Here is a 21116-nt window from a genome sequence, read left to right on the forward strand (position 1 = left end):
TTTGATCTAACTGTTTCATGAAAGAACAGGAAGAATTTGTCCAGCAACAGTTTGATTTTCCCAGGTTGACTTTTAAAACTGTTGCCATGCTTGCTTTGGTGAATTACACTAGTGACACTGGTCACAGGAGTCATAGCAGCAGCTACAAAAGTGCCATGACCCTGCTGGTGTGCTTTAACGTAGTGCTCTTTGAAACAGTGCTAGGTTAAAGCACACTACAGAACCTTTAGTGCACATGGACCAATTAGTGCATAACATGTTAGTGTCCTTTAGAAGTCACTAAAGGGTGTTACTCTATAATGTAAACAAACCCTTACTTTTCATCTCTGGAGACATAGGATCAAACAAAATCCTGAGATCTGAGCAACCTCTGAACTTGGTGAAAATTTGGATCCAAAACAGCTTTAGAGCTTGAGCACATTACTCCATAAAAGATGGATTCAGTCCTTTCTTAGGTCACAAAGGAAAATAAATTTGGTTGTTTCACCTAATTCTCAGTAGACACAGAAACATATCATTTGGCACATCACCCTATAATTTGGCATAGCTGACAGACAAGTACTCAAGAGAACACTGGGGCTGAAATATCAGGAATTATTTCAGGCCAGGACAGAGTCATGCCTGCTACACTGCTAGATGTGAAATCTTTCATACTACCAGCTACCTACTTAGCCTAATATGTCTTACTTTGATGAGCACCAAATTCAAATTAAAAAAAAAAAACAAGACAACAATGCAGAGTTTTAACACCTCAAGGTCCAGTCACTTATTTTGATTAAAAACAACACCACCACCCACCCACTCTTGCCTATAACGCAGAGGGACAGATTCTGTGCTGTGCCTCTCAGAAAGTACAGCCTAGGGGGCTGGCGGGATACAGGTTAATTTAAGCCACCATGGCAGTGCCTGGATCCTGGGTGGCTGGGGCCTGGAGCAGCCTCTGGCATAAAATTAGAGCCTTACTCAGGCTGCTGATGGGCTACTTTGGAGCCAGGAGCAGCCAAGAATCTCTGTATTGCTGAGCACTAAGAAAACTCCCTCTCCTGACCCTGTCACATCTCCTTTGGTGCCCAACCCCATCTCTAGAAAACACTCTCCCTTGGCTAACTGAGGTACTTTTGTGTCTCCTATACACTTCCTCAGTGTCTTAGAGGGCCTAGGATTTTAGCAAAATATGAGCATATACTTTCTTTCCTAATAAAGAGACATGCATTAGCATTCCAGTTTTTTATTTAGACACTTTAAACTGTAAACCGTACGGGGTCAGATTCTCTGGTACGCTAAGGCAGAGGTATTACATAAGCAACAAACTGGCCTTAAACTCACTGGGGATAACCAGTGGAGAATTTACCCTGTGCAGGGGACATCTCTGACACTTCCTGCAGTCTCCCTTCCCTTGGGTGTAAGGGGTAAAAAGAGGCATGCTGGGTCACGGGTGGGAAGGAGAGGAGAGGAGTGGCTCCTTCACACCCGATCATTCACAGGAGTGACCTTACATCACTGGCATCAATTGGGGTTGCTCCTGTGGCCCCATAAGCAGAGCTTGGGTGGAGTGGAATCTCAAGTGTCAAAGGACAGACAATCACTAACAATGCACTATAGCAAGAATGGTAGGATCTGATCTGCCCTCCCACAGAAAACCTGCAGTAGGGAAAATAATTCACTAGAAACTCTTCAGAGTTCACCAAAATTCCCCTGTGAAGGTGAAGTGACTTATTTTGGGATATTTGGAGACAGGATGCAGCCTTGAAACCACCAGGGCTCAGAACCTCCACCTGGAAACCAGGTTACAGTCCCAGGGTTGTAGTGTAGAGCGCCAGATGCTCCCTGGTCTGACATGAGCCAGCTGGTTACCTTTCGATTCATGCTGCCATTAAGCTGCTGGCTTTACCTCTCTAAGTTAAATATTAGAAACCTCTTTAAAAAAACATACAACAAAATAAGCTTCCAAGGGATGCTTTGGAAAAACCATCACTGGAGATATCCAACGCTGGACAAGGCAGCCATCGATGGTTTAGGGATAACAAAATTAGTCCTGTCATGTTTCATAAGGATGCACTATGAGCCTGATCAAATGTCCATTCAAGTCAGTGGAAGTATGTTCATCAACAGGCATTGGATCAGGCTCTGTATGACCTTCTTCCATCCCAAAGGATTCTATCATTATGTTACTGTTGCTATTTTTATTAAATCAAATGATCCACAATACCATTTCGAAACCAACCACGGAGTAACAGCAACAGCTTCGAAATCATCAGTTACAAATAAAAACCTCTAAAAATTATTTTTTAACTCAATGCCACAAGTGAAGTGGAAAAGGATGGACGAGTAGAACATCGGTTCAGTTAAACCACTTTGTGGACTATAAGATAAAAGATTTAGTTGTTTTAAACAAGGCAAACACCCTATCCACCAGATTCTACTTATTCTCACACTGAGTGACATGCAGTATAAATAAGTTTTGTTTAGTTCTTGTCTGTTGTTGTACACCCTCTGCTTAAAATAGTTAGGTAAAAATGGATTTCCTTAGGGTTCAAATTTGTTGTCAGATATAGATCAGTGGATACAGGGAACTTTCTTCTATCACTGGGTAGCTTAGAACACAGTCTCCAGGAAATGATGATATAGAAGCTGTATTCCATAAAAGGAAAAAATATTCAGAAATGTTTGGCTTTTGATCTGTTCCCTCTGCAACCCATTTAACCACAGTAGAGAAAGCAGAGTATAATCAGTAAACTTACCCTCTCTGTCTGAGTCACAGCTGAAAACTGTGTTAGCAAGGGTTTAGAATAAAGATGCTTTACTCCATCTCCACTGCTAGTCTGACAGCTGACCTCAAATGCTCTGTCAAATCACAGCAAATACATAAGAAAAAGAGCAAAAATATAAACACAAAGTTTAGAAATTGTTTTCTTAAGATTCCTTGGTTCATATACTGCCCCCAATCAAGGCAAGCAACTCCCATTGGCAGTAGTGGGAGTTCCATGTTCTCATCAAGGATAGTATCTTGGCTTCTGAATGAAATATTTTTGAATTGCTCCTTGTGGGCTCAGTTTTCCATTGCCCTGCACTTGTGCAGTCATTTGCACCACTGCAAAGTGAATGACAGGTGAGTGTGAATTGCTACCAAATCAGAAAAGGAACATTTTACATTCACTTCACACTTGTGTAAAAGAACAAATAGGGTACAGTGCATTTGTGAATCAAATCCTCTGACCTTAAACTTCTTAACACTGAGGGTATGTCTGCACAGCAATAAAACATTTGTGGCTGGCCCATGTCAGCTGACCTGGGCTCACACTGCAGGGCTATAAAATTGCAGTGTAGGCATTCATGTTTGGGAGCCCAAGCCCAAATCAGCTGACATGGGCCACCCATGAATGTTTTATTGCAATGTAGACATACCCGCAGTGTTAAGAAGTTTAAGGTCAGAGGATTTGATTCACAAATGCACTCCACACTGTGTGTTCTTTTACACAAGTGTGAAGTGAATGTAAAATGCTCCTGAATGTCTATACTGCAATTTGATAGCCCTGCAGTCCGAGCCCTGCAAGCCCAAGTCAGCAGCCATAGGCCAGCCATAGGTGTTTTATTGCCGTGTAGACCCACCCCTAAGACAGGTTATAGCTCTATTTCATTCAGTGAAAATTAATGCAAGACAGAAATACAATTTTCCTGCCAATTTATTTGTACTGCATGATATGCCTTTCAGTCACAAAACACTATTAATAATAGTAATTACTCCACTAAGAAAAAGTACAATTTGTTAACATTTGCTAGCAATTTAAATCTTTAGATATAGATATATAGGAAGAGGTCATGGACATTGATAGAAGGTGCTTCTTTATGGCATGTAATTTTTTAGAAGTCATAAAGTTGATTTTTCACTTGAAGTAGTGATTAAATTTGTAAATTATTCTAAAACTGCTTTAGCCATCATTTATCTGCACAGATAATTAACAACTCCATAGATATTGTATAATACCAATGTATTCTGCGATAACGTTTACTGAACCAAATTCTGCCCCCATTAATATCCATTCAACCCCACTGGGTAGGACCAAGACTTTTTTAGGCAGTTACAGTGTTGTCCCTCCCGATGAGATATTGAACAATACTTTTCTAGGTTGTGCAGATTGTGTGCAGCTAGAATGTTAATGTAAGGTTTATTCCCTCTCACATACGGGATTTGATCCTGCAAAGTCTGAGAGCACTCCCATTGGCTTAAATGGGAGTTGAGGGCACCCATCACCTTGCAGGATTGAGCCCCGTATGCAGATAAAATTCAAATAATTGTGCCATGATAATATTTAACATGAATAATTTCTACATACATTGACTTTTAACTTATTCATCCTTTTTTATTCTTGTACGTCCTTACCCCTTACAAACACAGGGAGGTAAAAATTTAAAAAGAACCCAAAAAAGGAGACTGACCAAACAATAGCATGCATATCGCAAAAAAGAAGGCCCCTAGCCTCTACAGATCTTTCAGTCACCATATAATCTCATAGCTATAAAATCTTTCTTAAAATCATAAGGATTGCATACAGTTACCTGTCCCCCGTGTCTCACTTTACATAAACTTACCAGAAGAAATGACTCTTTTCCACTTTGTAGTTTCCTCATGGCCCAAGAATATCTAAAAAGTTTTGTTATCCAGCAGGTGGGGAGGGGGGGGAAACAAGGGGTGCCGGTAAGTCAAAAATTCCAGTTAACTAAGAGTGAATGGGTTTGGGTGCAGGGGGGATCAGGGCCTGGCTTCTGGGAGGGAGTTTGGGTGTGGGAGGGGGCTTGGGGCAGGGGGTTGGAGTACGGGAGGGGTTTCAGGGTGGCGGATCCAGGTGGCGCATGCCTCAGGTGGCTCCTCGCAAGCAGTGACATGTCCCTGCTGCTCCTAGGTGGAGGCATGGCTAGGCGGCTCTGTGCGCTGCCTCTGCCTGCAGGTGCTGCCCCGGCAACTCCCATTGGCCATGGTTCCTAGCCAATGGGAGCTGTGGAGCCAGTGCTCGGGGCGGGGGCAGCACACAGAGCCCCCGTGGCTGTTCCTCTGCTTAGGAGCAGCAAGGACATGTCGCCGCTTCTGGGGAGCCAGGTAGGGAGCCTGCCGGCCCCATACCAACTGGACTATAAACCCAACTTTCAATGAAGATCAGAAATGCCGGTTTATAGAGTTTTCCGGTTGGTAAAGTGCTGGATAACACAACTTTTACTGTACTATTTAATAAAATCAGCTTGTAAGCATCTGTTTTAGAAATAAACTGAAAAGATTCAACTCTGTGCAGGTACAGGCCCACAGCTGGAATAGTTATTTTGTTCATCATACTACGTACAAATTAGAATATGCCACCATCTTGTTATTGAACAAAGAAGAAATAACTTAATTAGGTAGGCAGCAAAGTATTCTGATTCTCCAAAGCATCTAAAAGTATCATTCTTTGGAGGTTGTATTTTCAAAAATGAGGTAAGGGTGGCCTGCACTAGTCTGAAGAATTTGTAGATATGGTGGATTGTTTGGAGAGTAATATTACAGGCATTAGTGCTTAAAAAATTAGTCCCGGTGAAAAGTGATACATTTAATGTGATGGAAAATGGATTTCTTCATTTTTCTACTAAGTAAATACAGCAAAGGACAGTGAGAGTTTAATGTTCCCAAAATGCTTCTCCAATGTACCTCCACTTTGGTCTGCAGGGAATACCTCTAGTTACCATGACCCTCAGCCCTGGTCTACACTAAGAGTTCAGGTCGAATTTAGCAGCGTTAGATCTGTTTAACCCTGCACCCGTCCACACAACAAAGCCATTTTCGTCGACTTAATTGGCTCTTAAAATCGATTTCTGTACTCCTCCCCGACGAGGGAATTAGCGCTGAAATCGACATCGCCGGGTCTAATTTGGGTTAGTGTGGACGCAATTCGACTGTAATGGCCTCTGGGAGCTATCCCACAGTGCTCCATTGTGACCGCTCTGGACAGCACTCTGAACACGGATGCACTGGCCAGGTAGACAGGAAAAGCACCGCGAACTTTTGAATTTCATTTCCTGTTTGGCCAGTGTGGCAAGCTGATCAGCACAGGTGACCGTGCAGATCTCATCAGCAGAGGTGACCATGGAGTCCCAGAATCGCAAAAGAGCTCCAGCATGGACCGAACGGGAGGTACTGGATCTGATCACTGTATGTGGAGATGAATCCGTGCTACCAGAACTCCGTTCCAAAATACAAAATGCCAAAATATTTGAAAAAATCTCCAAGGGCATGAAGGACAGAGGCTATCACAGGGACCCACAGCAGTCTGCTGAAATTGCCAACAACGGCACAAAATAGAACCAAATGCAGTAGTTTTTTTGTAGTATGTATAGCTGTAAAGTAGCAACTAGATTAGCAGCTAGTCACTTGACCATTTAGGCTGGGATTTTCATAGGTGCCTAAGGGAGTTAGGCACCCAACCTCCCATTGAATTTCAGTAACACAAACTTATTCTGCAACAATATTTTAGGGCCCAAATTCAAGGAGAGTTAGGTTTGTACTGCTTTAGGCACCTATGAAAATCCCAAGTTTAATATTTGCTCTTACCTAATGTTCTATATTGATTCTACTACACACACAAAATAGTTTTAATATAGACCCATCATACAGGATTATGGCTGATTAATGAATAGCAATCACACCTGCAGAATAGGTTTCAGAGTAGCAGCTGTGTTAGTCTGTATTCGCAAAAAGAAAAGGAGTACTAGTGGCACCTTAGAGACTAACCAATTTATTTGAGCATAAGCTAAGTGAGCTGTAGCTCACGAAAGCTTATGCTCAAATAAATTGGTTAGTCTCTAAGGTGCCACTAGTACTCCTTTTCTACCTGCAGAATAGGAATTCTCCATAAAAAATTGTCAGCCAGGTTCCATTCTGTTTTAACACTAGTTTATCAGAAGAAAACTATACGAATATTGCCACTTCTGCTTAAGTATCAAACATTAAAATTTAGGTTTGTTCATTCAAGTAGCACTAAATCAGTTTGGAACCTGGCCTGTAGTCTCTTGTATTAGGACCCCATTTTGCTGCCACCAACAGGAGAGTCAACTGGCAAATGCAGTTAATATATATTTTAAGAAGAATTAGTAATAGTGAGGAATATTCTTAAAATTCTAGAACAATGTGCTCAGGAAAATGGATGCAGTTTTCTTTTAAGGGAGGAATCTCTAGGTCCATTTACAAAAATGGATCTGGAAGAATTCAGGGCCCCTTTGCTTTGGGTAGTAAGGAGTTAATATTGCATAACTTTACCTGTTATGAATGAGTCACAAGTCCTGGAACCAGTTTTCCATTTCCAATTTTTGTGTTTTATTTAGCTAGACAAAGAATTTGAAGAAGATTAGGCTACTATTAATGTCACTGGCATATCCCTCTACTAATGACTATAGGAACTGTGTGTAGGATTTTGCATAAATCATCTTTAATAGCAGTCTGCTACATTTCTGCTACATTACTAATTACATTTAATTCTGCCTATTCTTTTTGACTCATCAGTTCATGACAAAGATCCAGTGAGATACTTTATCATTAAGCATGGACATTTCCAAACACTGGACCAAATTCAGGTCCTTACTCAGGGTCTGATCATATCCTTGTGTGTGGAAACTTGGCCAGAGGGAGTTATGAGAGGGGAAATGTTTGCAAGGTTCTTCTTGCAGAGATTTCTCCTTAATCATTCCATTGTGGGAAATCAGGGTCCTGTCCCCTGCTCACCATGGGCCCAACAACAAATCCAGTAGATTCTAGGTGATCAGAGGGAGATTGGTGCCTCCATGACGAATCTGAGTCCCCTGTGGCTGCCTCCATCTGCCCCTATTCACAAGACCGCTAAACTGGCAGCTGTCCCGAGGATCACCCTTAAGAAGGGATACTCACAGTATACGAGTGCTATGGAACTAATATAGCAACAAGTGCCACTCGGCAAAACAGGAGACAACATTTGCACCCTCCCACTCCGGCAAACCCAGTCTGCCTTTTTCTCTCATTGCCCTCCAAGTACCTGTACAGATCGCTCAACCTAACAGAAAGTCCAAGGAAAGGGAAGGTGGAGGGATGTTACCAGGAAGCCAAGTGAGAAGAGGGTGATCATGCAGAAGAAGGAGATCAATGTATAGATTTTGGGGGCACAACAAAACTCTCAATTATTACTTAGACGTTACTCAAGCAAACTCATATTAGCTTCAGTAGAAGTTTGCCGAAGAACGGACTGAGTCAAAACTGACTAAAGACCTCAAGATTTGGGTCACTCTAGATGAACTACCTCATAAAGAATTGTATTTTCTCTTTTACAGCCACAATACAATAGACTTGTGCACATTTGAACAATACAATAGACTTGTGCACATGTGAACAAACATATGCATGCGAGTACTTCCACTGCAGGATTAGGACCTTAGATTGCTACTATGCCATAGCCTCATAGGTTGTGCTGTAGGGAAGCTTTTTCAGATATTCACGCAGAATTTTTCTCCTCTTAAGTTCAACCTATCCTAGTCATACATCATCAGTTCTTCTCCCTGCTTCATGTGTTACACCATTTTAATAGCTGTAGATGTTATGTGCTCCTATGCTCTTTTATCCTTGCCACATGACCATTAATTCATTTATGCTTATCTCACCTTTTCTCATAGATAGATATTAAGGTCAGAAGGGACCATTATGATCATCTAATCTGACCTCCTGCACAATGCAGGCCACAGAATCTCACCCACCCACTCCTGCGATAAACCTCTCACCTATGTCTGAGCTATTGAAGTCCTCAAATAATGGTTTAAAGACTTCAAGGTGCAGAGAATCCTCCAGCAAGTGACCCGTGCCCCATGCTAAAGAGGAAGGCGAAAAACCTCCCGGGCCTCTTCCAATCTGCCCTGGAGGAAAATTCCTTCCCGACCCCAAATATGGCGATCAGCTGAACACTGAGCATATGGGCAAGATTCACCAGCCAGATACCCAGGAAAGAATTCTCGGTAGTAACTCAGATCCCACCCCATCTAACATCTCATCACAGGCCATTGGGCCTATTTACCATGAATATTTAAAGATCAATTAATTGCCAAAATCATGTTATCCCATCATACCATCTCCTCCATAAGCTTATCGAGTTTAATCTTGAAGCCAGATAGGTCTTTTGCCCGCACTGCTTCCCTTGGAAGGCTATTCCAAAACTTCACTCCTCTGATGGTTAGAAACCTTCATCTAATTACAAGTCTAAACTTCCCGATGACCAGTTTATATCCATTTGTTCTTGTGTCCACATTGGTACTGAGCTTAAATAATTCCTCTCCCTCTCCGGTATTTATCCCTCTGATATAATTATAGAGAGAGCAATCATATCTCCCCTCAACCTTCTTTTGGTTAGGCTAAACAAGCCAAGCTCCTTGAGTCTCCTTTCATAAGCCAGGTTTTCCATTCCTCGGATCATCCTAGTAGCCCTTCTCTGTACCTGTTCCAGTTTGAATTCATCCTTCTTAAACATGGGAGACCAGAACTGCACACAGTATTCCAGGTGAGGTCTCACCAGTGCCTTGTCTAACGGTTCTAACACCTCCTTATTTCTACTGGAAATACCTCGCCTAATGCATCCCAAGACCACATTAGCTTTTTTCATGGCCATATCACATTGGCAGCTCATAGTCATCCTATGATCAACCAGTACTCTAAGGTCCTTCTCCTCCTCCGTTACTTCTAATTGATGCATCCCCAGCTTATAACTAGAATTCTTGTTATTAATCCCTAAATGCATGAACTTACACTTCTCACTATTAAATTTCATCCTATTACTATTACTCCAGTTTACAAGGTCATCCAAATCTTCCTGTATGATATCCCAGTCTCTCTCTAAATTGGCAATACCTCCCAGCTTTGTATCATCCACAAACTTTATTAGCACATTCCCACTATTTGTGCCGAGGTCAGTAATAAAAAGATTAAATAAGATTGGTCCCAAAACCGATCCCTGAGGAACTCCACTGGTAACCTCCCTCCAGCCTGACAGTTCACCTTTCAGTAGGACCTGCTGTAGTCTCCCTGTTAACCAATTCCTTATCCACCTTTCAATTTTCATATTGATCCCCATCTTTTCCAATTTAACTAATAATTCCCCATGTGGCAGAGTATCAAACGCCTTAACTGAAATCTAGGTAAATTAGATCCACTGCGTTTCCTTTGTCTAAAAAATCAGTTACTTTCTCAAAGAAGGAGATCAGGTTGGTTTGGCACGATCTACCTTTTGTAAAACCATGTTATATTTTGTCCCATTTACCATTGACCTCAATGTCCTTAACTACTTTCTCCTTCAAAATTTTTTCCAAGACCTTGCATACTACAGATGTCAAACTAACAGGCCTGTAGTTACCTGGATCACTTTTTTTTCCTTTCTTAAAAATAGGAACTATGTTAGCAATTCTCCAATTATATGGTACAACCCCTGAGTTTACAGATTCATTAAAAATTCTTGCTAATGGGCTTGCAATTTCATGTGCCAATTCCTTTAATATTCTTGGATGAAGATTATGTGGCCCCCCCCGATTTAGTCCCATTAAGCTGTTCGAGTTTCGCTTCTACCTCAGATATGGTAATATCTACCTCTATATCCTCATTCCCATTTGTCATGCTACCATTATCCCTAAGATGCTCATTAGCCTTATTAAATACTGAGGCAAAGTATTTGTTTAGATATTGGGCCATGCCTAGAGTATCCTTGACCTCCACTCCATCCTCAGTTTTTAGTGGTCCCACTTCTTCTTCCTTTGTTTTCTTCTTATTCATATGGCTATAGAACCTTTTACTATTGGTTTTAATTCCCTTTGCAAGGTCCAACTCTACTTGACTTTTAGCCTGTCTCACTTTATCCCTACATGTTCTGACCTCAATAAGGTAGCTTTCCTTGCTGATCCCTCCCATCTTCCACTCCCTGTATGCTTTCTGCTTTTTCTTAATCACCTCTCTGAATGCTTGCTCATCCAGCTTGGTCTCCAAGTCCTGCCTACGAATTTTTTCCCCTTTCTTGGGATGCAGGTTTCCGATAGCTTCTGCAGCTTTGACTTAAAGTAATCCCAGGCTCCCTCTGCCTTTAGATCCACAAGTTCTTCAGTCCAATCCACTTCCCTAACTATTTTCCTTAATTTTTGAAAGTCAGCCCTTTTGAAATCAAAAACCCTAGTCACAGATTTATTTTTGTTTGTCCTTCCATTCAGTTTGAACTGAATTAGCTCATGATCACTTGAACCAAGATTGACCCCTACAACCATTTCTTCTATGAGGTCCTCACTACTCACCAAAACCAAATCTAAAACGGCATCCCCTCTAGTCGGTTCAGCAACTACTTGATGAAGGAATCCATCAGCTATCACATCTAGGAAAATCTGAGCCCTATTATTATTACTAGCACTCATCCTCCAGTCTATATCTGGGAAGTTAAAGTCTCCCAAGATCATACAGTTCCCATTAGTATTTACTTCATTAAAAACATTAAAGAAGGCTCTATCCATATCCAAATTAGATCCCGGCGGACTATAGCACACCCCAAGGACTATCACAGGGGAGGCTCTAGTAGTTTTCTTCCCCAATGTGATTTTTGCCCAGACGGACTCTGTCTTATCCATTCCATCGCTTCTTATTTCTTTACATTCTACCTCATCATTGATATACAATGCTACTCCACCACCTTTACCATTATTTCTGTCTTTCCTAAACAGCACATACCCTTCAATACCCGTAGTCCAGTCATGACTACTATTCCACCATATTTCTGTTATCCCTATAATATCTGGTTTCACTTCCTGCACCAGTAGCTCTAGTTCCTCCATTTTGTTACCTAGGCTCCTCGCATTGGTGTACAAACATCTTAATTTTTGCTGTATGACCTCACTCACATTCTGTACCCGATTAGGCATGGTCATTCTACAGCCAGTATGACCTATTAGACTGGTATCTACACTGCCCTTCCTCCTTATGTCCATTCTCCTACCCATGGCTGTATCCTCTCTTACTTCGTTTTCTTTCCTCTCAATGCTAAAATCCGGCGTGGAGATTACCTGGACATCTCCCAACCATCTCCCCCAAATTCCTAGTTTAAAGCTCTCTTAATCAGTTGTGCCAGCCTCCATCCTAAAAGTCTATTTCCTTCCCTATTCAGATGAAGTCCATCCGAAGAGAACTGTCCTCTGTCCATGAATGCCTCCCTTTTATTGCAGGGGTGGGCAAACTATGGCCCCGGGGTCGCGTCGGGCCCTTCAAACATTTTAATCCGGCCCTCAAGCTCCTGCTGGGAAGTGGGGTTGGGGGCTTGCTCCGCATGGCTCCCGGAAGCAGCGGCATGTTCCATATCCAGCTCCTGTGCATAGGGGATGTCGGGGGCTCTGCGTGCTGCCCCCGCCTCAAGTGCTGCCCCTGCAGCTCCCACTGGCCAGCAAATGGGGCCAATGGGAGTCGCAGGGGCGGCACCTGTGGACGGGGCAGTGCGCAGAGCTGCCTGGCAGCGCCTCTGCATAGGAGGTGGAGGAGGGGACATGCCGCTGCTTCCAGGAGCTGCTTGAGGTAAGTGCCACCTGGAGCCTGCACCCTGACCCCCTCCCATGCCCCAACACTTTGCCACAGCCCTCCCACTCTCTGAACCTCTCGGTCCCACCCTCCTGCACACCAGAGCCCGCACTGCAGCCAGAGCCCTCTCCCTGCACCCCAACCCCCTGCCCCAGCCCGGAGCCCCCTCCCACACCCTGAACTCCTCATTTCTGGCCCCACCCCAGAGCCCGCATCCCCAGCCAGAGCCCTCACCCCGTCCCTCACCCAACCCCCAATTTTGTGAGCACCTGTGGCCCCTCGGGCCAAAAAGTTTGCCCACCCCTGTTTTATTGCCATTATCTTTTCCCTGCAAACTTTAATTGATTTTGTGTACTCTTCTTTGATCTTTTAGTCATTCTAGTTCTAAGAAACAGATCTTGGACAAACAGTGTCATCAAGTGCCACTTAGGAGGGTGGCTTGGGAGGAATCTAGATCTAGGGGTGATCATAAGTAAGGCTATGTTTACCACCCCAGGTAAGTGCACCCGCCACACCCCAGCCCCTAACCCCCTCCCACACACCCAAAATTCTGCTGCTGGCTCAGGGGCTGCCCTTTTATTGGACCAGCTTCTGTTGGTGATCTGTGGAGCTCGAAAGCTTGTTTCTTTCACCAACCGAAGTTGGTCCAATAACAGCTATTACCTCACCCACCTTGTCTCTCTAATATTCCAGGACCAACACAGCTACAACACTGCAAACATATTTTGCATAGAAACTGGCTAATTTATGTAGGAGGGCAACATCAGTCTTTGCTCCTGGGACATATAGGGAATAATCACAAAATGAAGAATGAAAAACATTCTTAATGCTCTCAAAAATGAGATACTATGAACTGAATTTCTTCCAGGTTACACATCTGTCTAGTAAGGATGACCCTGCGTTGAAAAAAAACCCAGAGAGCTGTATTGTCCTGGATGTCCATATAAGAATGGTAAATAGTAATTCAAAGACAATTAAGACGAACTATTCAGTATGGTTTCTGAATTATGATGGAGGAAACAAATGGATAGAGAATTCCTTGTGAAAATTCATATACTCACCTACCTTTTATGAAAATGATTTCTATGTTTGCCCAATAGTTAGGTTCACTACTATTTCCCCAAAGTGAGCTGATAATAGATGTCACTTTCAAATGTCATGGACAAACTCCTCTTAGCATCAACACGATTGCATTCTAAGGCAAAGGATTTCGACACCGCTATCAAACAACACACATATTGAAGCTATGTCTGCACCACAAACTAGGGGTGTGACTTTCCTGCTTGTGTACACACATCTGTGCTGTCAACATGCTAGCATGAGTATAAACAGCAGCGTAGTTATGATAGCACGGGGAGTGGCATCAGAGGCATTGCCCAGCTGTGCCAAATACAAACCTACCTAAAACCAACAGGTATGTACTCAGCATGGCTAAGCCATGCCTCTGCTACCTCCACCTGTGCTACTAATTTTCCTAGCAAAGGGAAAAGAACAATTTGACATTTCCTTTGGGAAAAATATCCCATGTCCTCTGATGTTAATTCATTCCATTTTTGGGAATCATTTAAAGTTATGCTACATGGAGCTATAATTTCAAACACATTATATAAAAAAAAATCACATAAGCGTCAGTGGAGCTGGAAAACAAATTATATAATTTGGAAAAAATATTAGCAAAGACCTAATTTGGCAACATTAAATAAGTTTAAGGCAACTAGGGCAGAACACAATTGGTTAGTGACCCAATAAGCTAAACACAGCTTGTTCTTATTCAAGCAAAAAGTCTACCAAATGAAGAAATAAATGGAACAAAATTTCTATCATTATTTTAAAAAGAGTGATCACAAAGAACACATTATCTTGATTAAAACCAACATAAACAGGTTACTTTGGGATCCTAAGAGGTATCTGCAGTCCTTTAGGCAGACACAAATTACATTAAACTCTCCAGCTCATCTAAGCAAGTGGCAAATGTAGCTAGTTAAATTTTGCATTGCCAGAGTGATAAAAACAGAGAAATGATTAGTAATGTGCAAAGAGGTTACTCTCATGGCTCAGATAGGTTTTGTTCTGGATTTTAGAAAGCCTTTTTCAGCAAACAAGATCAACAACTTCATGACCTAATTGGCAGTTCAAAGTGAGGTTCCACTCTGAAAAGTGACTACATAAAAAGAGCACCCTTATTCAGCAGATCTGATTTCTGAGGATATTCAGAGTCTGATCTGCTTGCTTTAGCTATGAATTTTTTTTTTTTACTGCTTATTACTTTTGTTAGCATGGCAGAATCAACATAGGGAAGGAGGAGAGAATTGGTTGCTTTTCCTGTTTATGAATCCAGGTGATATCTTAAAGTGTTGCTTTACACTAAAACCGGCATCTTCTTAAGCAATCCACTAGCTGGGAGGATTCAGATTCCAATGTGTTACTTTACTGAAAAGTTAAAACTAATTTTTACTCTTGTTGATGATGGTATTGGCTCTGCAGTTCTACATTCCAGCTGGAACATCTGTATGGTTGCATGAGTCAGAAAAACTACAACTTCACTTCCAGGTTGAGTTTGCAAGGTTATCAATTTGAGGGAAAAATCACACCATCTTTTTATTTGTGACCATCTGATCCAGAAGTCACAAACAATAAACACGAAACCCCATGGTGCCATATTTCAGAGTCTCAGAGCACAAAAACAGTGCAAGCAGATATCGACATTACTTTGCCATACACATTTCTGGCTTTAGAAACAGTCAACCTGTCATCACCTCTTTTTTTGTATTATGATGGCAGGATGAAGGACTCTCACTGTCCCCACTGTTATTCCGAAAGGGTCTTTACAAAGGCACTGATCCATGGCAGGATTGGTGCCTAAAGCACTGCTCCTGCTCCCATTAAAGTCAACTACAGAACTCCCATTCATTTCAATGAGATAAAAGGTTTTGCAAAGCATATTTTCCAGTAAGTCTTTTGCTTGCACTGCACAGCTACTCAACTGTTTCACCTGAAATTCATTAATCCTAGCTGTTGACAGCAAGATTCTCAAAAGCATTAGTAATAATATGCTGTGAAGTATCTTTTGGTTCAATCTCACCTAGTTTCATTTTAATATTGGAAAGAAAGGGTTCTTATATTAAAACCCTGCCCTTATTTTTTCCCCAATCAAAAATTTTATCTGAAAGGGTCTATTGTGAGTAGGCAGCTCCTCCACTATTTACTGACTGGACCCTTTTATGCTGCACCCCACATCTTTACACCATTATTTCCAGTGGGTGAAACATTTTTTTTTAAACCATTTGATTCAGAGAGACTATTTCAAATGTGCTGAAGAAACCTGCTTGGGGCCTCAGTCAAAGAGGACAGAGTGAGGCCATAATAGGAAGTCATGCGGTTCTTTGTAGTTTATCCCTTTGCAATAATTGGAGACAACTATTTTACTGGGATTTAAAAACAAAAGATCCTCTCTGCCATCTATGGGCAGGAAGGCCATCCTATTTCTTCTGTCTCTTGCCAAGAAATTCAACAGGAATCTCACTGGTCAAGATAGCAATGATTTGGCTGCCTCTCAAAAGAGCTTATGTATTAGCTGAGATTATGATGAACGCTTCAGAGCTGGATTTATATTTAAAAGGATTTTGCTTAACTGAGGCAATGATGCAATTCCAAAGTAAGCCACTAAAGGGTATTTGATTTAAAACACAGGGTCCAAAACTGTGCTACTCCCCCCAGGGTAAAATAAATAAAATCAATCATCCCAATTCAATACATCATCTATAGTTGTTACCAGTGGTGAGCTGGAGCCAGTTCGCACCAATTCACTAGAACCAGTTGTTAAATTTAGAAGCCCTTTTAGAACCGGTTGTTCCACGAGGGACAACCAGTTCTAAAAGGGCTTCTAAATTTAACTGGCCAAAAGTGGCGCCTTAGGCACCGACTCCATGGGTGCTCCAGGGTTGGAGCACCCAAGGGGAAAATTTGGTGGGTGCAGAGCACCCACCGGCAGCTCCCCAGCCCCAGCTCCGCTCCGCCTCCTCTACTCCATCTCCTCCCCTGAACGCGCCGCCCCGCTCTACTTCTCCGCCCCCCCAGGCTTCCCGCGAATCAGCTGTTTGTGCGGGAAGCTGGGGCAGGCTGAGAAGCAGGCCGTGGCTTCCCGCTCAGGCCCAGGGAGGCGGAGGTGAGCTGGGACAGGAGGGTGCAAGGAGGGCCGCCCGCGCCGCAGCAGGTAACCCGGGGGGGGGGGGGAGGGGGCTGCAGGGGAACCGCTCCCCGCCCCAGCTCACGTCTGCCACCCTCGGCATGAGCGGGAAGCCGCCGCCTGCTTCTCAGCCCTCCCAGGCTTCCCGCCAAACAGCTGATCCGCGGGAAGCTGGGGGGGCGCGGAGAAGCAGAGCGGGGCGGTGCGTTCAGGGGCAGAGGTGGAGCAGAGGGGAGGTGAGCTGGGGCTGGACGCGGGGAGGGGAGCTGCCGGTGGGTGCTCTGCACCCACCAAATTTTCCCCGGGGGTGCTCCAGCCCCGGAGCACCCACGGAGTTGGCACCTAAGGCGCCAATTTTGATGTGATCAGTGGGGGAGCGGCTGCTCCCCATGCTCCCCCCCATAGCTACGCTCCCCCGCCGCTAGAAGCCAGAGGGACCTGCCGGATGCTTCCTGGGAGCTGCCCCAGGTAAGCACCTCCAGGACTCCCGACCTCGCACCCCGGCATGTGCCTCTGGCTCTTAGGGGTGGGGTGGGCACCCACTACGGTGGCCCACGAGACCCTCCTGCCCGGTTCTGGGGGCAGTCAGGGGACAGGGGAGGGTGTCAAGAAACGCGGGGGGGGTTGGATAGGGCAGGAGTCCCAGAGGACGGGGGTGGACAACAACCCCCTCATGGGGCGAGGAGGGAACCCGTTGTTAAGATTTTGGCAGCTCATCACTGGTTGTTATATTAGCAAAATAACTCTTCCATGAAAGATCCATTTGACAATAGATGCTGCAGTACCACAGTACATATTTGCAAACTTCAAGAGGGGGCTCCACAAAACAGCTGCAGCACTGGTGCAAACCCCCAATGTAATCAATTAAGACAGTCATGTGCACCAGTGAAGGTTATTCCAGATTCAAAGATAAGTAAGCTCCATCAGCGCAGAATGTGGCTTTCTTGTCTAACTTTAAGATGTGCACTAATGCAGCTTTATCAGTGGCTGGAAATGAGAAAAAATTACAGTTCTAAGGCACATGAGGCCTTAACTGAAAACAAGGTCACAAAGATGTTGGCCGTAATTAAAATGCCTAACAGACTGGCTAATTATTATAATACAACTCACCTATTGTAAAGCTCTAAACCAACTAGCCTTACCTAAGATGTAGTGCTGACCTACTGTCCTCAGTGTGAGAGCTTTCATATCCACCCTGAAAAGATGGAAGGAAGAGAAAGAAGTATGATGGGGGAAACGGGGGAGACTACAACAAGCCACCACCTTACAAGAGAAATAATTTCCCATGTTTGCATTCTGCTACGGTTGGCAAGCAGGCAACATAGATTCAGGAAAAAAATCAAAAGTGTCTTTAATACAAGTGCAGATTGGCAGGTGTAGGAGAGGGGGAAAATCCGCACATCGTCAGTTGAGAAAGACAGGAAGAGAATTCGTTTTCTGGCCAGCAGAAAGGTCAGGACAGATAGAAAATGAGGTAGAGCGATTAGTAATTCACTTTTCTTCAGTAGTTACAAAAACATCTTACATTAAACAAATACACCCAGGAAAGGAAAAGAAGCCTCCCAATTCTCCGTCTTCCGGGAGCTCTGCTCTTATGGCTCCACCAGGATTCTTACAACAATGAAGACTAGAAAAGTCTCTCCTTCCCCTAGATTTACAGCCCAAAAATAAAAACGCCAGAGTTCCTCTCCCCGCAAATCCACACCCTTGCTTCCTAATTCCCTGCTTATATTATCCCAGGACCAGGATGGTGTTCTAACTCTCTCACAATGACAATTATCTAATACAGTGAGTGGTTCAATGTTTTTATTCTGCAGGCTACTTGGCAAGATTAATAACTTCTCATGGATCAATCTCCCCATTCAGCAGCCCAATTCTCCTACTGCTTGGCTCTGAAAACATGTAAAGATGAGCCCTCCAGGAAGAACTCCATGTACTGCTAGTGGTCCTGAGAACCACAGTCTGAGAACCACAGATCTAATGTAAGCATATACACAAAGATCAATATTTTTAAATTGTGTGCTTAAAGTTAGCTCCTAAACTATTTTTAGGTGCCTAGATGAATGTGTCCTGATCTTTAAAAACAATGGGATTTGAGATTGCTCAGCATTTCTGAAAAATCAAGCCATTTATTTAGGTGTCTAAATATGGATTTAAGAGCTTATATGTTATACACCCAAGTTTGAAAATTTTGTTCTGAAAAGCTGAGACTTTGAGTAGATGGGGATGGGGGAGAAATGAGTGGGGAGATTCTTGCTCTTCTTTATGAAGCAGACAACTAAAAAAGCTGAACAAGTTGTTATGAACAGATGGTTTGTTAACATATTCCCTGTGTTGCCCAAAAGATCGTCCTCCAAAAATAGAACCGAGGAGGATGGCAATAAAATACTAATCCCATCAGAATAAGGTAAGAAAAACAAAACTGCAGATTGGATGGCTTTATGTACGGTGAAAAATCTACCTTCTTTATTTTTCTCTTTAATGTGATGGGACCTAGACATTTAAGAACAGCAGCTTAGGAGAAGAGCAATAAGACAATTAATAGCTCTATTTCTTTGTAATAGTTTAATTCTAGTGCAGGAGGCAAAATGTTCCCTATGTCTGATTTGTAAAAATTAGGGCTGTCAAGCAATTAAAAAATTAATCGTGATTAATCGCACTATTAAACAATAATAGAATACCATTTATTTAAATATTGTGGATGTTTTCTACATTTTCAAATATATTGATTTCAATTACAACACAGAATACAAAGTGTACAGTGCTCACTTTATATTTATTTTTGATTACAAGTATTTGCACTCTAAAAAAACAAAAGAAATAGTATTTTTCAATTCACCCAATTCAAGTACTGTAGTTCAATCTCTTTATCATGAAAGTTGAACTTACAAATATAGAATTATGTACAAAAATACTGCATTCAAATATAAAACAATGTAAAATTTTAGAGTCCGCAAGTCCACTCAGTCCTACTTCTTGTTCAGCCAATTGCTCAGACAAACAAGTTTGTTTACATTTGCAGGAGATAATGCTGCCCGCTTCTAGTTTACAATGTCACCTGAAAGTGAGAATAGGCATTCTCATGCCACTGTTGTAGCTGGCGTCGCAAGATATTTAGGTGCCAGATGCACTAAAGAGTCATATGTCCCTTCATGCTTCAACCACCATTCCAGGGGACATGTGTCCATGCTGATGACGGGTTCTGCTCGATAACAATCCAAAGAAGTGCAGACCAACGCATGTTCATTTTCATTATCTGAGTCAGATGCCACCAGTACAAGGTTGATTTTCTTTTTTGGTGGTTTGGGTTATGTGGTTTCCATATTGGAATGTTGCTCTTTTAAGACTTCTGAAAGCATGCGCCACACCTCGTCCCTCTCAGATTTTGGAAGATACTTCAGATTCTTAAACCTTGGGTCAAGTGCTGTAGCTATCTTTAGAAATCTCACATTGGTACCATCTTTGCATTTTGTGAAATCTGCAGTGAAAGTGTTCTTAAAATGAACAACATATGCTGGGTCATCATCCAAGACTGCTATAACATGAAATATATGGCAGAATGCGGGTAAAACAGAGCAGGGGACATACAGTTCTCCCCCTAGGAGTTCAGTCACAAATTTAATGAACGCATTATTTTTTTTAATGAGCATCATCAGCATGGAAGCATGTCCTCTGGAATGGTGGCCGAAGCATGAAGGGGCATATAAATGTTTAGCATATCTGGCATGTAAATACCTTGACGGCTACAAAAGAGCCATGCAAATGCCTGTTCTCACTTTCTGGTGACATTGTAAATAAGAGGGCAGCATTATCTTCTGTAAATATGAACAAACTTGTTTGTCTTAGTGATTGGCGGAACAAGAAGTAGGACTGAGCGGATCTGTAAGCTCTCAAGTTTTACATTGTTTTATTTTTTAATGCAGTTTTTTTGTGAGAACAGCAAGGCCAGTTTCCATAAATTTTGGCCTATCCATCCTGCAGCTCTTCATTGTCCCAAAAAATCAAAAAGAAGTTCTACAAAAAGTGGAAGCATGGATGCATTGCTAAGGAGGAGTATAAAAGAATAACACGAGAATATGGGAATAAAATCAGAACAGCTAAGGCACAAAATGAGTTACACCTAGCAAGGTACATAAAAGGCAATCAGAGGTTCTTTAAATAATTTAGGAGCAAGAGAAAGTGTAGGTCCTCCTCTACTTAGGGTGAAGTGAGCATTACTGAGCAAATGATTATATTTAGGAAGGAAAAAATCAAATGCACAACTACCAAATGGGGAACAGCTGGCTAGGTGGTAGTACCGCTGAAAAAAGGATCTGAGGGTTATAGCAGATCACAGATTGAATGAGTCAATGTAATGCAGCT

General features: G+C 42.6%; 1 protein-coding gene across 9 annotated transcripts in view; it reads right to left on the reverse strand.

Moving 5' to 3' along the window:
- Nucleotides 1–21116, reverse strand: part of IRAG1 (inositol 1,4,5-triphosphate receptor associated 1) — a 161096-nt gene that overhangs the window by 82338 nt on the left and 57642 nt on the right. For 8 of the 9 annotated variants that reach the window (XM_043550135.1, XM_027819501.3, XM_037899811.2 and 5 more), the window contains exon 5: nt 2742–2844. The exons of the other annotated variant lie outside the window; for it this stretch is intronic. The gene's annotated coding sequence lies outside the window, so the exon portion shown is untranslated. The remainder of the gene's footprint in view (nt 1–2741; nt 2845–21116) is intronic. 9 annotated transcript variants of the gene reach the window in all.

Source organism: Chelonia mydas, chromosome 6 (genome assembly GCF_015237465.2).
Source record: "Chelonia mydas isolate rCheMyd1 chromosome 6, rCheMyd1.pri.v2, whole genome shotgun sequence".
NCBI classification, from domain to species: domain Eukaryota; kingdom Metazoa; phylum Chordata; order Testudines; family Cheloniidae; genus Chelonia; species Chelonia mydas.